Source organism: Populus nigra, chromosome 6, assembly GCF_951802175.1.
Source record: "Populus nigra chromosome 6, ddPopNigr1.1, whole genome shotgun sequence".
Lineage (NCBI taxonomy): Eukaryota > Viridiplantae > Streptophyta > Magnoliopsida > Malpighiales > Salicaceae > Populus > Populus nigra.
The window spans coordinates 17,375,452-17,386,653 of NC_084857.1; positions in this window are offsets into that span (position 1 = coordinate 17,375,452).

The window sequence follows — 11,202 nt, forward strand, 5'->3', positions numbered from 1 at the left end:
CATGCTGTCGATTCCATATATGAGCTGTCACTCAGATTTCAGTTGTGATTTCAAGCTCTCCAACAATTATGTTTTTGCTGACGATTTCTGGTAAGTAGTGACGCAGTTTTCACTATCAATTCCATGCGTGAACGATGACTCTTTTTTCTCTATTGATTTCATTTGTGAATCGTGGATTAGTATTCGTTGCTGATTCAATTTGTCAGCCGTGACTCAATTTTGAAAGATGATTTCTCGTTCTACAGGGACACAGTTTTCGCTGACGATTTCTAGATCAGCATTGGGTTAGTGTTTTTAACAATTCCATGCTTTAGCCATTAATCTATTTTTGCTATTGATTTGAGGCGTAAAGTCATGCTCTGGATTCCACACCTGAGCTGTCAGTCAGATTTCAGTTGTGATTCCAAGGTCTTCAGCGATTATGTTTTCGCTGATGATTTCTGGTCAGTAGTGACGCAGTTTTCACTGTCAATTCCATGCGTGACCGATGACTCTTTTTTCGCTATTTATTTCATTTGTGAATCGTGGATTAGTATTCGTTGCGGATTCAATCTGTCAGCCGTTACTCAATTTTCAAAAATGATTTCTTGTTCTACAGGGATCAGTTTTCCCTGACGTTTTCTGGATCAGCATTGGCTTAGTGTTTTTGACTATTCCATGCATTACCATTAATTTGTTTTTGATATTGATTTGATGCGTAAAGTCGTGCTGTCGATTCCACATATGAGTTGTCACTCAGATTTTAGTTGTGATTTAAATCTCTCCAGCGATTATGTTTTTGCTCAGTATTTCTGGTCTGTAGTGACTCAGTTTTCACTGTCAATTCCATGCGTGAACGGTGACTTTTTTTTCAATATTGATTTCATTTATGAATAGTGGATTAGTATTCATAATCGATTCAATCTGTTAGCCGTAACTCATTTTTCAAAGATGATTTCTTGTTCTACAAGGCTCAGTTTTCGCTGACGATTTCTGGATTAGCATTGGCTTAGCATTTTTGACAATTCCATGATCCATGAATCTATTTTGGCTGTCGATTTGATGCGTAGGTCATGCTGTTGCGATGTCGCGGTCGCACAAATTAATTACCCTAGCTTCAAACACAACACACAAGATAGTATAGAGCAAGCAAGGGGTTGATCCCACGAGGAAGATTCAAGTCAGATTTTTATGCTAGATGATATGCAATTTGGGGGGGGGGGGTTGGACGTTATCTAGGCTAAAGCAAGAGAAAACAGAAAACTATCAAACTAAATTTAATAAAATCAGAAAATTATCAAGAGAACAAACCTTGGTCACAAGCACACATCCACCTACAGAAATCAGAACTGATCATGGAAACGAAACATCAATTTATATTCTGAATATTTATCTTTTCTTAACATTGGTTAGTTAACGGATCCGCCGTATAACTAGCCCTAACCATCAAACAACCACAGTGTCCGCACTAGTAATTTAATTCAATGGCAGCCTTAAGAACTAGATAAGTTGATTAATTAAGAAAACATAACTGTCCGCAGTCTATGTTTGATTTGATTGAATGTTCTCCCTAAGATTAATAATGTAGGTCCGCCACAATTATTAAACTCAGTTGCTTCACAAGTTCATATACCACAACTCCGGTTTTGATATCAAACTTAACAATAGATTGTCTACAATAATAACTTAGAGTCCGCTCTAGCAATTAAAATAAACAATCATAGGAAAAATAAGCATAGGAGAACAAACATATTCATCATATAAACTGAAAAGAAAAGGTAAAATAAATCTCACAGTTCTTGAAATCCGAAGGTTTCCGTGTCCTTGCAACCAAGAAAAAGTGTTTAGCCTTGCATGTTTGTTGAACAACTAATCAAAAAGAAGAAAGAATGCATAATTTAGGGTTTCTTAGAGGAAGGGGGCGTTTTTCTCTCCTTGGCTGGCTGCTCCCCTTCTCTTCTCTCATTCTTTTTATATCCTAGGAAACCCTAGGTCTCTATTTTACAAAATAGTCCTCCATTAAGTAGACTGTTTACATTTAAGTACTTCAATAACTATTTTCCTAAAAAGGAGAAATAGCCTTGCATGAAATCTTCAAGCTTTGATTTAGAGGAGCTAAATTGCTGAAATAAAAACTTGGATATCGGTTTAAATGCTTCGGAATGTCATTTGGACTCGTTTCTTCACGAAACCTGTTTGCTGTCAGAATTCAGATGTCATCTTTGAAAAATCATATCTCCCTCATATGACATCGTTTTTGGCTGCAATTTTGAGCGTTTATATAACTTTGAGTCATGAATCCAACAAAATTGAGTTTGAATCAATTGAACTTCTGTAGCTCCAGATATTCAAGTTGGAATGGCCAAAGGTCAACACTGGCAGATTGCGAGATTTGACTTTGAAGGCTGCGATTTCCATGCTCTTCTTTATTTTATTTTCTTGCCTTAAATTTCCAGAAAGGTATGGATGTTACCTTTTTAATCCCACTGGAATCACTTCATTTCAACCTCTAGAGCTCACGCTCTGCACAAAACATCGACTGAAGGTCAAATCTGCCAATTATCTCCAATTTACTCCTTTTTGCATCTTTCATCCAAAAGTGCCTTCAAAACATAAAACAAAGAATATCAAGGCATTTTATATATAAAACATAGGCAAAACACTAGTTAAATGTGGGTGAAACTATTGAATAATATGGTTGCATCAAATACCCCCACACTTACCTCTTGCTCGTCCTCGAGAAAGGATAGGTAAAACCAAATTGAAGTTAAATTAAATGAAATCACTATGACTAATCTTCTAATCTCCCATCAATATCCAAGAATATATGCATTATAAACAAGAACACAATTAAGAAGGATAAAGAGTATAAATTTTCATGAATTTATTTACATGCAAACTTCAAAACTTAATTAATCGTCGGGATTTAAATGAAATCTATGTCATGCCAAAGTGATAGGTCCTCTCATTGATATACACTCCAACACTCACGTGTTTAGGGCTTATGTGTTTAAATCTCTCAAATTCAATCAATGAATATGTTCTACTATAAGCTTGCTCTTCAATCTCATCTCCATTAATAACATATTACAAACAATGCATGAATCAAAAGGTCTTATTTTCTGGTTGTAATGGGGCTAAGGTAAAGGTGAGGTAAAAGAGAGTAAAAGAAAAAGGTTCAAACCAAAGAAAGTAGAGCATTCTGAAAAATGATATTTCAAACAAGATATTCCATCGAAGCACATAAATTTTCCATCTTTAATCACCAATGCTTAACTTCTTTTGATTTCAAGCTTTTTCAATATAAAATCTTAAGAACATAAAGGAACATTTTTTTCTTTTTCTTTTTCTTTTTTCTGTTTTTTTTTTTTTTTTTACCTTTGGCAACTTTGCCCATCTTTTCATCAAACATCACTTCTTCTTTCTTTTCACATAATTTCCAACCATAATTCCATGAAATATCACTAGTATATGCTCTACTAATCCTTGGCCAAGGGAAAAGGAAAACATATATAAAGTTAAGGCTTATACATGGATAAAGCAAAGAAAAGATAAACAAACTCAAAAGGGGTTTACTAAGGATAATATGCTTTAGGTTGGCTTTTTGGCTCAAATGGTTAAAATTCCTAATGCCTTTATCATCTTCATGTATGTATGTAATATGAATGTAATCTCAACAAGATATGAAGCAAGTTCTAAAGATACATATCATTGAAAGAAGGCACAATCAAAGAATATAATGTTGAAGGCTCAAAAGCTTGCATTGGTATAACACTATAAAGTCAACATGGCATATTCTCAAAGTCAATCCCTAAACCAATTAAACCTTAAAACTTGCATGCACACTCCTTCATTCGATTTATATCTTCATCTATCTCAACTAATTCTCATACATAATACTCATATTCTCAAAAACCAATGGGAGTTCAAAAGATCAAACATAATTTTTTTATTTTGAAAAATAACAAAGAAAACCAAAATTAGAAAACCAACATTCTCCCAATACCCCCACACTTAAAACATAACATTGTCCTCAATGTTAAAATAAAAGAAAAGGAATATTGGAGTATGACAAAAATAAAGTAAAATGCGAAAAATAAAAGACAAGGGAAAAAGAAAGCAAATCTGTTTTTTTTTTTTTTGTGCTGGGTTGCCTCCCAGTAAGCGCTTTTGTTTTATGTCATTGGCTCGACATGTTGCATGCTTATTCTTCATAGATTGGTTCAGCTAACTCCGCAGAAGCGGTGAGTTCTGTCGTCCAACCTTCATAGAAAGGTTTCAAGCGATGCCCATTGACCTTGAGTACTTTTTTGGTTTCTAAACTTGTAATTTCAACTGCACCATAAGAAAAAACATTAGAAACAACAAATGGTCCAATCCAACGAGAGCGTAACTTTCCAGGAAAAAGTTTCAAACCCGAATGATAAAGAAGGACTTTGTCTCCAACATTAAACTCTTTTCTTGTAATCATTCGGTCATGGAGACTCTTAGTCTTTTCTTTATAAATCCTTGCATTCTCGTAAGCATCATTTCGAATCTCTTCCAACTCTTGCAATTGCAACTTTCTTGCAATCCCAGCAGCATCATAATCCATGTTACATTTTTTAATGGCCCAAAAAGCTTTGTGTTCAAGCTCCACCGGTAGATGACATGCTTTTCCATAAATCATCCTATAAGGTGACATTCCTATAGGTGATTTGTAAGCAGTCCGATAAGCCCAAAGTGCATCACCAAGTCGTAGACTCCAATCTCGCCGGTTAGGTTGCACTGTCTTCTCCAAAATGGACTTGATTTCTCGATTTGAAATTTCAGCTTGGCCATTCGTTTGAGGATGGTATGCTGTGGAAGTTCGATGAGTCATATGATATTTGCGTAACAATGCTTCCATTGAACGATTGCAAAAATGAGTGCCACGATCACTAATGATAGCTTTAGGGATTCCAAACCTGTCAACTATGTGAGTCCTGACAAAATCTAAAACAACCTTAGCATCGTTAGTTCGTGTGGCTTTCGCCTCAATCCATTTGGACACATAATCAACAGCAAGAAGGATATAAAGATTGCCAAAAGAAGAAGGAAATGGACCCATAAAATCAATACCCCAAACATCAAAAATTTCACTCACAAGAATATTTGTTAAAGGCATTTGATTCTTGTGAGTGATATTACCTGTTTTTTGGCATTTTTCACATGATTTGCAAAAATGATATGCATCCTTAAAAATAGAAGGCCAATAAAAACCACTTTCAAGTACCTTGTGGGCCGTTCTTTTTGCTCCAAAATGCCCACCACAAGAATGAGAATGACAAAAGGTAAGAATGGAATGAAATTCATCTTGTGGTACACATCTCCTAACTACTTGATCCACACAAAATTTCCACAGATAAGGAGTATCCCAAAAATAATATTTAGCATCAGCTCGTAACTTGTCTTTTTGGGATGTAGACAAACCTGGAGGGAATTCTTTGGTGACTAAATAGTTCACCAAATCAGCATACCATGGTCTTGTAGAGGAATGTAACACATACAACTGCTCATCGGGGAATGTCTCTCTTATTGTTTCGGTTTGTATATCCTCAGTCCTCAGTCGGCTCAAGTGATCAACCACATGATTTTCGGCACCTTTTTTGTCTTTGATCTCAAGATCAAATTCTTGTAAAAGCAAGATCCACCTAATCAATCTTGGTTTGGACTCCTTTTTCTTCAAAAGATACCTTAAAGCTGCATGATCAGTAAAAACAATGACTTTTGTACCAAGTAGATATGACCTAAATTTTTCAAGAGCAAACACCACTGCAAAAAGTTCCTTTTCAGTTGTATGGTAATTGCATTGTGCACCGTCCAACATGCGGGAAGCATAGGCGATAACATGCAAATTCTTCCCTATTGTTTGCCCAAGGACAGCCCCTACCACATAGTCACTTGCATCACACATTATCTCAAAAGGCTCATCCCAATTTGGTGGTTGGATGATAGGGGCAGATGTGACACGCCTCTTAAGCTCATCATGGGCATCTTTACATGCTTGATCAAACACAAAATCCACTTCTTTGGCTAATAGTTTGCACAAGGGTGCTGTAATCTTTGAGAAATCTTTAATAAAGCGTCGATAGAAACCTGCATGGCCAAGAAAAGAACGAATTTCCCTCACGCAGGAGGGGTAAGGCAATGATGAAATAACGTCTATTTTAGCTTTATCAACCTCTAATCCACGTGAAGACACAACATGCCCAAGAACTATTCCTTGTTCTACCATAAAATAACACTTCTCATAGTTTAAGACAAGGTTAGTTTCAATGCACCTTTTCAAGATCAAAGATAAATTTTCTAGACATTTATCAAAAGAATCACCATACACCGTGAAATCATCCATGAAAACCTCAATTATTCTTTCAACATAGTCAGAAAAAATACTCATCATGCATCTTTGAAAAGTTGCAGGTGCATTACAGAGACCAAAGGGCATTCTCCTATATGCATATGTACCAAATGGACATGTAAATGTAGTCTTTTCTTGATCCTCAGGATTAATAACAATCTGATTGTATCCACTATATCCATCAAGAAAGCAATAAAAAGACTTACCTGCTAGGCGTTCAAGCATTTGATCCATGAATGGTAATGGAAAATGATCTTTGCGTGTAGCAAGATTTAGCTTTCTGTAATCAACACACATTCTCCATCCACTCGAGATGCGAGTAGGAATGAGCTCATCATTTTTGTTTTTCACCAACGTGATTCCGGTCTTTTTAGGCACCACATGGATTGGCGCAACCCATTTACTGTCCGTGATGGGATAAATGACTCCTGCATCTAACAGTTTTAAAATTTCAGCTTTCACTACCTCCATCATAGGCGGGTTCAACCTTCTTTGCATTTCCCTTGTTGGTTTCACATTGTCCTCCAATAGTATGTGATGCATACACATTGAGGGACTAATGCCCTTGATGTCAGCTAAAGTCCATCCAATGGCCGTCTTGTGATCACATAACAATTTCACAAGTTTTTCCTCTTGCGTATTTGTCAAACCTGATGCTATAATAACGGGAAGTGTATTGTTGTCGCCAATGAATACATACTTCAAATTATCGGGCAAAGGTTTCAATTCTAACTCGGGTGCCTGTAAAATAGATGGCAAAAGCTTTTTATGTGAGAGTACTAAATCAACAAAGACATTACCATGGGGAACAGTTTGCAATGATTGCAAAGCCAATGCTGATTCGTGCACGTTTTGGGGAACACATATGTGCCTCTCCATCTCTTCTATCTCGGTAAAATCATAGCCATAGCTCAAAGCTACGCTTAATCCATCCTCACAATCAAAATCAAAAACTTGCTGCACACACTTATCAACTTGGTCATAGCATGTGATAGAATAAACATTGCTATAAGGATATTTCATTGCATCATGAAAATTAAATTCAATCTTTTCATCTCCTACTTCCATAGACAAAGTATCCTTACCACAATCTATCCTTGTATTGGCAGTTTTCAAGAATGGTCTCCCAAACAATATAGGAGTGCTGTTTGATGAATCACAAGAATCATGTTCCATATCAAGAATATAAAAGTCGCATGGAATGACCAAACTATCAATCTTAACTAGGACATCTTCTATCACACCAAGTGGGTAAACAAAACTACGATCCGCAAGTTGTATTACAATGCTAGTTTTATTCAAAGGCTCAAGACTAAGAGAATCATAAACATGTTTGGGCATAACACTAATGGATGCACCTAAATCGCATAAAGCTCTTTTAAAACTAGCATTACCAATAACACATGGGATAGTAAACGCACCTGGGTTTTTTTGTTTCAAAGGCAGATTCTTTTGAACAACGGCAGATACAACTTCACCCATACTTACCGTTTCATGACCTTTCAGTTTGAAAGCTCTCTTAGTAGTACACAACTCCTTCAAGAATTTTGCATACTTGGGAATTTGCTTGATAGCATCAAGCAAAGGAATGTTGAGTTCTACTTTCTTGAAAACCTCTAAAATCTCTTTTTCTTTGTCCTCTTTCTTTGACCTAGAAGAACTCACAGGAAAGGGTGGAATTGTTTTAAAACTGGAAGTCATTGATTGAGGACTTACCTTTAGAGTGTTGGTCGTGGTTTCAATTTGTGAAGGAGAAGGATGTTTCTTTTTTGTACTCAATTCAGTTTCTATCTCTTCTTCTTCCTCCATCTCAATTTGTTTCGACCTTTTCTCTTCAAGTTCTTTCCCACTTCGCAGCATGATCGCACTAACATTCTCTTTTGGATTCAATGCTTGGGAGGGCAATTTTCCATTCATTTGTGCTTCCAATTTCCCCACACTTGAAGCTACTTGCCCCATTTGCTTCTCCAAGTTGTGAATACTTGACCTTGTTTCCTGTTGAAAAGACATGACATTTTGTTGCAAGGTCACAGTGTTAGAAGCCAAAGTTTTCATCATCTCACGAAGATCATCACTGGATGACGACCCCATAACATTGGAGTTTGTGAATGAAGGGGGTTGTCTTGCTTGATAATTCTGTTGGGGCTGAAATCCATGGGGATGGAATTGTCGGCCTTGATTGCCTTGTTGAGGCTGGTTCCCATACCGTAGGTTGGGATGATCTCTCCATCCAGGATTGTACGTGTGGGAAAAAGGATCATACTTACGCTGAGGTTGTCCATTGAATGCCCCATCAACTGCATTAGCTTGTTCAATGTAATCTTCTTGCATTGTTTGGGCACATATCTGAAGCATGTCCTTGTAAGGAGCATATGCTACAAACTTTCACCTGCTGTACATTGCCACAAGCCAAAGAACGCACAAGAGAAGTAAGATCATTAACTTTATTCTCAAGGTTAGAAATACTTATCTCATTTACTCGTTTATTTGCAAAGTCTCCACGAGTGCCAAACTGTTTCGAGTTGGCTGCCATGTTTGAGATCAATTGGCGTGCAGCCTCGGGTGTCTTATCTACCAATGCCCCTCCACTTGCAGCATCAATGATACTACGGTCAGTAGGCATCAATCCTTCATAGAAATATTGAATGAGCAGCTGATCGGGTATTTGATGATGAGGGCATTGAATGCACAGTTGCTCAAATCTTTCCCAATACTCGGAAAGTGTCTCTCCATGAGATTGTCGAATCCCACATATTTCTTTCCTTATGTTGGCAACTCGAGATGCTGGGAAATACTTCTCAAGGAAGATCTTCTTCATGCCATTCCACGTTCCAATTGAACCTGGGAGAATGGAGAAAAGCCATACCTTTGCTGCCCCTTTTAAAGAGAAAGGGAAAGCTTTCAACTTAACCTGTTCTTCATCAACTCCATTCGGTTTCATGCCAACGCAAACCATATGGAATTCCTTGAGATGAGTATGAGGATCTTCTCCTGCAAGACCATTGAAAGTTGGTAGCAAATGTATAAAACCAGATTTGAGCTCAAAGTTTACATTATTGTCGATGTTTATGCACAATGGCTGATTTTCCACGTTAGGAGCAGCAAGCTCCTTGAGTGTTTGTTGTCGTGCAACAGCCATGGTGTTAAAGCGAGCTTCCTTTCGTAACCTGCGTAAAGTTTTTTCTATTTCGAGATCCAAATGCACTTGAATTTGATTAGTAGAACGGGTTACTGGCATAAATCATCAAGAAAATTCAAAATAAACCAACCACACAAGAGATCGAAAACAATGCAAATTGTACGAAAATCCTACGGTAGAAAACAAAAACTGCCTAAAAACCCTAGAAAACAGCGGAATTTGGCCTCGATAGTGTGGGGCTAGTGGTTACCACTAGTCCTGTTTAGAACGTCGTTTCCCTTCAGGAAGCAAATGGCCGATACCTAATTCCACCAAAAAATCTGTTTTGAACAGTACCGCTGCCGTAATGAACAGTACCGCAGCGAACAAAAATTCTGTTTTTTTTTTTTCAGAAAAAGAAATAACAATCACAGCAAATAAAAATAATAGCACAAGAATCAACTAAAATTACTTCCCCGGCAACGGCGCCAAAATTTGTTGCGATGTCGCGGTCGCACAAATTAATTACCCTAGCTTCAAACACAACACACAAGATAGTATAGAGCAAGCAAGGGGTCGATCCCACGAGGAAGATTCAAGTCAGATTTTTATGCTAGATGATATGCAATTTGGGGGGGGGGTTGGACGTTATCTAGGCTAAAGCAAGAGAAAACAGAAAACTATCAAACTAAATTTAATAAAATCAGAAAATTATCAAGAGAACAAACCTTGGTCACAAGCACACATCCACCTACAGAAATCAGAACTGATCATGGAAACGAAACATCAATTTATATTCTGAATATTTATCTCTTCTTAACATTGGTTAGTTAACGGATCCGCCGTATAACTAGCCCTAACCATCAAACAACCACAGTGTCCGCACTAGTAATTTAATTCAATGGCAGCCTTAAGAACTAGATAAGTTGATTAATCAAGAAAACATAACTGTCCGCAGTCTATGTTTGATTTGATTGAATGTTCTCCCTAAGATTAATAATGTAGATCCGCCACAATTATTAAACTCAGTTGCTTCACAAGTTCATATACCACAACTCCGGTTTTGATATCAAACTTAACAATAGATTGTCTACAATAATAACTTAGAGTCCGCTCTAGCAATTAAAATAAACAATCATAGGAAAAATAAGCATAGGAGAACAAACATATTCATCATATAAACTGAAAAGAAAAGGTAAAATAAATCTCACAGTTCTTGAAATCCGAAGGTTTCCGTGTCCTTGCAACCAAGAAAAAGTGTTTAGCCTTGCATGTTTGTTGAACAACTAATCAAAAAGAAGAAAGAATGCATAATTTAGGGTTTCTTAGAGGAAGGGGGCGTTTTTCTCTCCTTGGCTGGCTGCTCCCCTTCTCTTCTCTCATTCTTTTTATATCCTAGGAAACCCTAGGTCTCTATTTTACAAAATAGTCCTCCATTAAGTAGACTGTTTACATTTAAGTACTTCAATAACTATTTTCCTAAAAAGGAGAAATAGCCTTGCATGAAATCTTCAAGCTTTGATTTAGAGGAGCTAAATTGCTGAAATAAAAACTTGGATATCGGTTTAAATGCTTCGGAATGTCATTTGGACTCGTTTCTTCACGAAACCTGTTTGCTGTCAGAATTCAGATGTCATCTTTGAAAAATCATATCTCCCTCATATGACATCGTTTTTGGCTGCAATTTTGAGCGTTTATATAACTTTGAGTCATGAATCCAAAAAAA